A 7,295-nucleotide genomic window follows, 5' to 3' on the forward strand; every position below is an offset into this window, starting at 1 on the left:
AACGCCGCTGTTTGGATATAACGATGGATTATTTTGGACCAAACCAACATTTGTTATTGAAGTAGAAGTCCTGGGAGTGCATTCTGACGAAGACAACAAAGGTAATAACATTTTTCTTATAGTAAATCTGACTTTGATGCGTGCTAAACTTGCTGGGTGTCTAAATAGCTAGCCCTGTGATGCCGGGCTATCTACTGAGAATATTGCAAAATGTGCTTTCACCGAAAAGCTATTTTAAAATCGGACATATCGAGTGCATAGAGGAGTTCTGTATCTATAATTCTTAAAATAATTGTTATGCTTTTTGTGAACGTTTATCGTGAGTAATTTAGTAAATTCACCGGCAGTGTTCGGTGGGAATGCTAGTCACATGCTAGTCACATGCTAATGTAAAAAGCTGTTTTTTGATATAAATATGAACTTGATTGAACAAAACATGCATGTATTGTATAACATAATGTCCTAGGGTTGTCATCTGATGAAGATCATCAAAGGTTAGTCCTACATTTAGCTGTGGTTTGGGTTTATGTGACATTATATGCTAGCTTGAAAAATGGGTGTCTGATTATTTCTGGCTGGGTACTCTGCTGACATAATCTAATGTTTTGCTTTCGTTGTAAAGCCTTTTTGAAATCGGACAGTGTGGTTAGATTAACGAGAGTCTTATCTTTAAAATGGTGTAAAATAGTCATATTTAAAAAAAATTGAAGTAATTGCATATCTAAGGTATTTCAATAACGCGCCACAGGATTCAACTGGCTGTTGAGTAGGTGGGACGCAAGCATCCCACCTAGCCCATAGAGGTTAATGTGACTGACTTAAGTTTGAAAGCACAGGAGAAAATGTTTAACGTCATAGCACCTATAACTGATGTAGGGTGGGCCAGTACCAGTAAAGGACGCATACGACAGAAATTACCACAAAGGGTGGTTAGGAACTTGCGCCCTGGGGTTATTGGTCCAACCAGTTCGAGTTAGTCATCAGAGGCCAGTTATAGGAGGCTAAAGTAGGCACAGGAGGAGTTTTGACCAGGATGGGAGTAGCTTTACAAGATGGATGCTATTGGCATCCTCAGGGAAGTTCCAGATGAATACAAAGCTATGAATCAAATATGTGAAGGCTTTAACACTACATTATTTTGGTGGTTGACAATAAATAGAAATGTGGATTGGATTAATGACATCTTTAATAATCAACAGAGATTCATGAATGAAAACGGGGATGCAGTAAAGAGGTTCTCTGACCAATTATCCGCCACCTCCCTCATGACCTGGTAAAATAGACTGACTCTCGATATGTTATTGGCAGAACAGGGCAGTGTAGGTAGAATGATTAGGTTCAGCGCTACACGTACATTCCTGATAACACATCCCATGTTTGGGAAATGGAAAAGTGTTGTAAGAACTGTATTATGGGCTGCTTTCACCCATATGAGTGTGTTTGTGTTGTGTGGATGTTGTCTCGTCCCATGTGTGAGAGGTTTAATCACCAGGACTCTAGAGAGATCGATGACGCAGCAGATGGTGAGATATGGACCAATTCCGAGCTCCGATCAGTGGGATGGCGAATGCGGGCCTCCAGGCCAGGAAGATGGCTCCGTTTCTTTCAATAACGAGGAGCCAATGTTTGATGAAACAATTTTCAACGTTTAGATAGAATTTTCAATGTTTTGATAGACTGTTCCTTTAATGAAAATGATGATGAAAATCCTGAATCGAAGTGTCATAATTGGAAATAGGCCTAGGACAGTAATGGAGGAGTAGGAGGAATATTCATGTATTGCTTTTGTTTAATCCTTGTATCACAATTAATTTCCATATAGCGTGTGATTAGTTGTATTTCCATATAGCGTGTGATTATTTGTATTTCCATATAGCGATTATTTGTATTTCCATATAGCGTATAATTATGTGTGATTACATATAGAATGTGATTAGTAGGGTTCTCATATCCTGTTAGGGCTAGGGGGCAGTCTTGACACGGCTGGATAAAAAACATACCCGATTTAATCTGGTTACCACTCCTACCCAGTAACTAGAATATGCATATACTTATTACATATGGATAGAAAACACCCTACATTTTCTAAAACTGTTTGAATGGTGTCTGTGAGTATAACAGAACTCAAATGGCAGGTCAAAACCTGAGAGATTCCTTTACAGGAAGTGGCCTGTCTGACCATTTCTTGAACTTCTTTTCCATCTCTATCATTTACTAAGGATCTCTGCTCTAACGTGACACTTCCCACGTCGTCCATAGGCGCTCAGAGCCCGGGAAAAAACAGAATGTCGTCATTCCAGCCCCAGGCTGAAACACATTATCGCCTTTCTCAAGTGGCCGATCAGAGGGACACTGGGCTTATGCGCGTGACCCGAGCCGCCCCCGCCTTTGGGATTTTCTTCCTCGTGTTTGCCGAAACAGGAGATTCCCTGTCGGAATATTATCGCTTTTCTACGAGAAAAATGTCGTAAAAATTGATTTTAAACAGCGGTTGACATGCTTCGAAGTACGGTAATGGAATATTTAGAATTTTATTGTCACGAATTGCGCCATGCGCGCGACACTTCTTTACTATTTCGGATAGTGTCTGGAACGCACGAACAAAACGCCGCTATTCGGATATAACGATGGATTATTTTGGACCAAACCAACATTTGTTATTGAAGTAGCAGTCCTGGGTGTGCATTCTGACGAAGACAACAAAAGGTAATCAACACTTTTATAATAGTAAATATGATTATGGTGAGTGCTAAACTTGCCGGGTGTCTAAATAGCGAGCCCGTGATGCCTGGGCTATGTACTTAGAATATTGCAAAATGTGCTTTCACCAAAAAGCTATTTTAAAATCGGACATATCGAGTGCATAGAGGAGGTCTGTATCTATAATTCTTAAAATAATTGTTATGCTTTTTGTGAACGTTTATCGTGAGTAATTTAGTAAAATGTTAGCGAATTCCCCGGAAGTTTGCGGGGGGTATGCTAGTTCTGAACGTCACATGCTAATGTAAAAAGCTGGTTTTTGATATAAATATGAACTTGATTGAACAAAACATGCATGTATTGTATAACATAATGTCCTAGGGTTGTCATCTGATGAAGATCATCAAAGGTGAGTGCTGCCTTTAGCTGTCTTCTGGGTTTTGGTGACATTATATGCTGGCTTGAAAAATGGGTGTCTGATTATTTCTGGCTTGGTACTCTGCTGACATAATCTAATGTTTTGCTTTCGTTGTAAAGCCTTTTTGAAATCGGACAGTGTGGTTAGATTAACGAGAGTCTTGTCTTTAAATAGCTGTAAAATAGTCATATGTTTGAGAAATTGAAGTAATAGGATTTTTAACGTTTTGAAAATCGCGCCACAGGCTGCCAGTGGCTGTTACGTAGGAAGGACGCAAGCGTCCCACCTAGCCCATAGAGGTTAAAGCATCTGATCATCATGGTGAATTATTGAATCATTTAAGGGTGGAATTGATAAGAGAATTATCTAATAAAGGTAAATGAATCAATAAACCATGATGAATTATTAGTCATACAGCAGGGTTAATGAATAATCAATGTAATGATCAATGTAGGGATCGATTGGTCTGATTAGTTCCGGAAAGTCCAGGAACCACTGGAGAGGGAAAGAAATGTGTGTGATGCAATTAGTATAGCCCTGGGACAGAAGCAGATGGTCAAGGGAGTAAACACTTCAGAGGAGTTCCTAACCTTGAAGGAAAGGAACAGGCTGAGCCAGAAGGTGATAAACAGTGTGAGAAGTTTATGGGGGTTGCAGGTCACCAACGGAATGTGTGTAAATGCATGTGCGTAAGTAAGCAAGAACTATATAATGACTGTTTTGTTATCCTGACGCCAGAACGTTCTCTGAATAAAGCTACAGAAACCTTTTGCAGAAAGCTGAGTCCTTGCCTAATTATTTTAACCCATTGTCTTACAAACCTTGGGCATTAGTTAAGGCGAATTGATTATTGATTATTATCATCAAGATATAAAATTCCTTTAACAGTGGTGTTGGAGGGCCAGTAGGAGTCACTCTTTCCTCTGGTCTAAAATAATATCCCAGGACAGTGATTGGGGACATGTGCTGTCTTTCGGGTGGGACGTTAAACAGGTGTCCTGACTCTCTGTGGTCACTAAAGATCCCATGGCACTTATTGTTAGAGTAGGGGTGTTAACCCTGGTGTCCTGGCTAAATTCCCAATCTGGCCCTCATACCATCACGGTCACCTAATCATCCCAAGCTTACTATTGGCTCATTCACCCCCCCCTCCCCTGTAACTATTCCCCAGGTCATTGCTGTAAATGAGAATGTGTTCTCAGTCAACTTACCTGGTTAAATAAAACATATGCTTCTAAATAGCACTTTCGGTTTGAACGGGAATCCCGGTAATTTCTTGCAATTTGGTAGAAAATTGGTAGATTCTCTGGAAAAGATATGTCCCTACATGACCAATGAGGCCTACCCTCCTCCCCCAGCCATTGGGATGAACTTTGCGGGACCCCCACCCGAATACTCTACCAGGTACGGACGAGACATGGAGACAACTGTTCCTTTAATGTTTTGTACTCATCTCATTAAAAATGGATTCATACTAAAGACTAGGTCAGAATACATTTGGACTCCCTCGCTCTTTGTCTTTCCCTCTCAAATCAACTCTTTACCGTGAAATGCTTGCTTACGAGCCCACCCCAACGATGCAGAGAACAAAACTATAGAATATATATATATATATAGTACCAATCAAAAGTTTGGACACACCTACTTATTCAAAGGTTTTTCTTTATTTTGACTATTTTCTACATTGTAAAATAATAGTGAAGAACTCAAAACTATGAAATACCACATATGGAATCATGTAGTAACCAAAAAAGTGTTAAACATATCAAAATCTATTTTATATTTATATAGACTCTTCAATGTAGCCACCCTTTGCACACTCTTGGCATTCTCTCAACCAGCTTCACCTGGATTGCTTTTCCAAAAGGACAGATTTCCACCGGTCTAATGTCCATTGCTGGTGTTTCTTGGCCCAAGCAAGTCTCTTCTTCTTATTGGTGTCCTTTAGTAGTGTTTTCTTTGCAGCAATTTGACCATGAAGGCCTGATTCACGTAGTCTCCTCTGAACAGTTGATGTTGAGATGTGTCTGTTACTTGAACTTTACAGCAGAGGTAACTCTGGGTCTTCCTTTCCTGTGGCGGTCCTCATGAGAGACATAGCGCTTGATGGATTTTGCAACTGCACTTGAAGAAACATTCAAAGTCTTGAAATTTTCCGGATTGACTGAACTTCATGTCTTAAAATAATAATAGACTTTTGTTTCTCTTTGCTTATTTGAGCTGTTCTTGCCATGATATGGACTTGGTATTTTACCAAATAGGGCTATCTTCTGTATACCACCCCTACCTTGTCACAAAACAAGTGATTGGCTCAAACGCACTAAGAAGGAAATAAATTCCACAAATTAACTTTGAACAAGGCACACCTGTTAATTGAAATGCATTCCAGGTGAGTACCTCATGAAGCTGGTTGAGTGAATGCCAAGAGTGTGCAAAGCTGTCATCAAGGCAAAGGGTGGCTACTTTGAAGAATCTGAAATCTCAAATATATTTTGATTTGTTTAACACTTTTTTGGTTACTTCAGGATTCCTTATGTGTTATTTCATACTTTTGATGTTCTACAATGTAGAAAATTGTAAAAAATAAATAAAGAAACCCTGGAAATAGTAGGTGTGTCCAAACTTTTGACTGGTACTGTATATATTGTAACACGAGGAATAAAATACCCAAGAATAAAGCTATATACAAGGAGTACCAGTTCCAGATCAGTGTGCAGGGGTACGAGGTATTTGAAGTAGATATGTACAAGAAGGCAGGGTAAAGTGACTAGGCATCAGGATAGATAGTAATAATAATAATAATAGCAAAATAAAGAACAGAGCAGCAGCTGCAAATGATGAGTGTAAAGGTGTGTGTTTGTGAGAGTGTGTAATGTGTATGCATGTGTGTTTGGGTTGTGTCGGTGTGTGTGTGTGTGTGTGTGTGTGGGAGTGTGTGTGTGGGAGTGTGAATGTAGTGTGTGTGAGTGTGCATATGCTTTGTATACAGTCTAGTGATTGTGCGTAGGGTCAGAGCAAGACCCTTTAACTTTTTGAGGATGCGAGTGCCCATGCCACGACTGTGCGGGTGTGTGTGGACCATGTTAGGTCGCCAAGGAACAGCCCTGTTGATGTGGATGGGGACGTGCTCTCCCCTCTTGCTCCTGTAGACCACGATCAGCTCCTTGGTCTTACTGGCATTGAGGGAGAGGTTGTCCTGGCACCACAATGCCAAGTCTCTGACCTCTCATCGCCTTCGTGTCGTCAGCAAACTTGACACACTGGGTCCCGACACACTGGGTCCCAACCCACTGGCTCCAACCTCCTGTCTCCAACCCTCTGGATCCAATCTCCATCTCTTCATTACTTGGTTATGAAAACCCCCTGGCCCCAAAGCACTGGCCCAACCTCTCTTCATTACTTTTTAAGGCAGACAGGTCCAGAGGGTGCGCCCCTGGCTGTCCCTCACGTCTAGATCCAGCAGAGACTGAACCAGGACCTCCATAGCATGGTGGTGGCCGTGGTACGCCTGAATAGAAACACAAACACAGTCTCAAGCAAAGTCCAGTGGTACGCCTGAATAGATATATAATCAATGTCCTATAGTAGACCAGTGGTACGCCTGAACAGAAATACAGTGCTAGACCTCTAAAGTAGACCAGAGTCTTTCAATCGGGAGCCCATTTTTGCTCCCGCCCAGCATCAACATCGGAGGTCCCTGCCAAGCGTGGGATTGAGAAACAAACACTCTACTTCTCCTCTGAGGTTGATTAACTCAAATGGCAAAATAAGGAAATCATCCTCATCATCACTGTGTAGAATATGCATGTATTTTACACGAATCAGGAATAGATAGGAATTTGGTGTGTGACTCTGTCTGGACAGTCAACTTCCTGTGGAAAATCAACACCATGCCTGCTTCCCAGATAGCACCCTATTCCCTATGTAGTGAACTACTTTTGATCAGGGCCTATAAGGATCTGGTCAAAAGTAGTGTACTAAATAGGGAATAGGGTGCCATTTGTCATATGGAGACCACTACAGGAGCAGGTAGGCTTTACTCACAGCGAGGTGTAGAGGGCTGATGGGAGCTCTGACATCAAAGTCGTTCAGGATGTCTGTCCCTGAGCTTTCAATTAGTTGAGGAAAGACAAGGACGGCCAGTTCAGACTTGTAACATATTTACTTGGAAGGTTAG

Source organism: Salmo salar, chromosome 02, assembly GCF_965601325.2.
Source record: "Salmo salar chromosome 02, fSalSal1, whole genome shotgun sequence".
NCBI classification, from domain to species: Eukaryota; Metazoa; Chordata; class Actinopteri; order Salmoniformes; family Salmonidae; genus Salmo; species Salmo salar.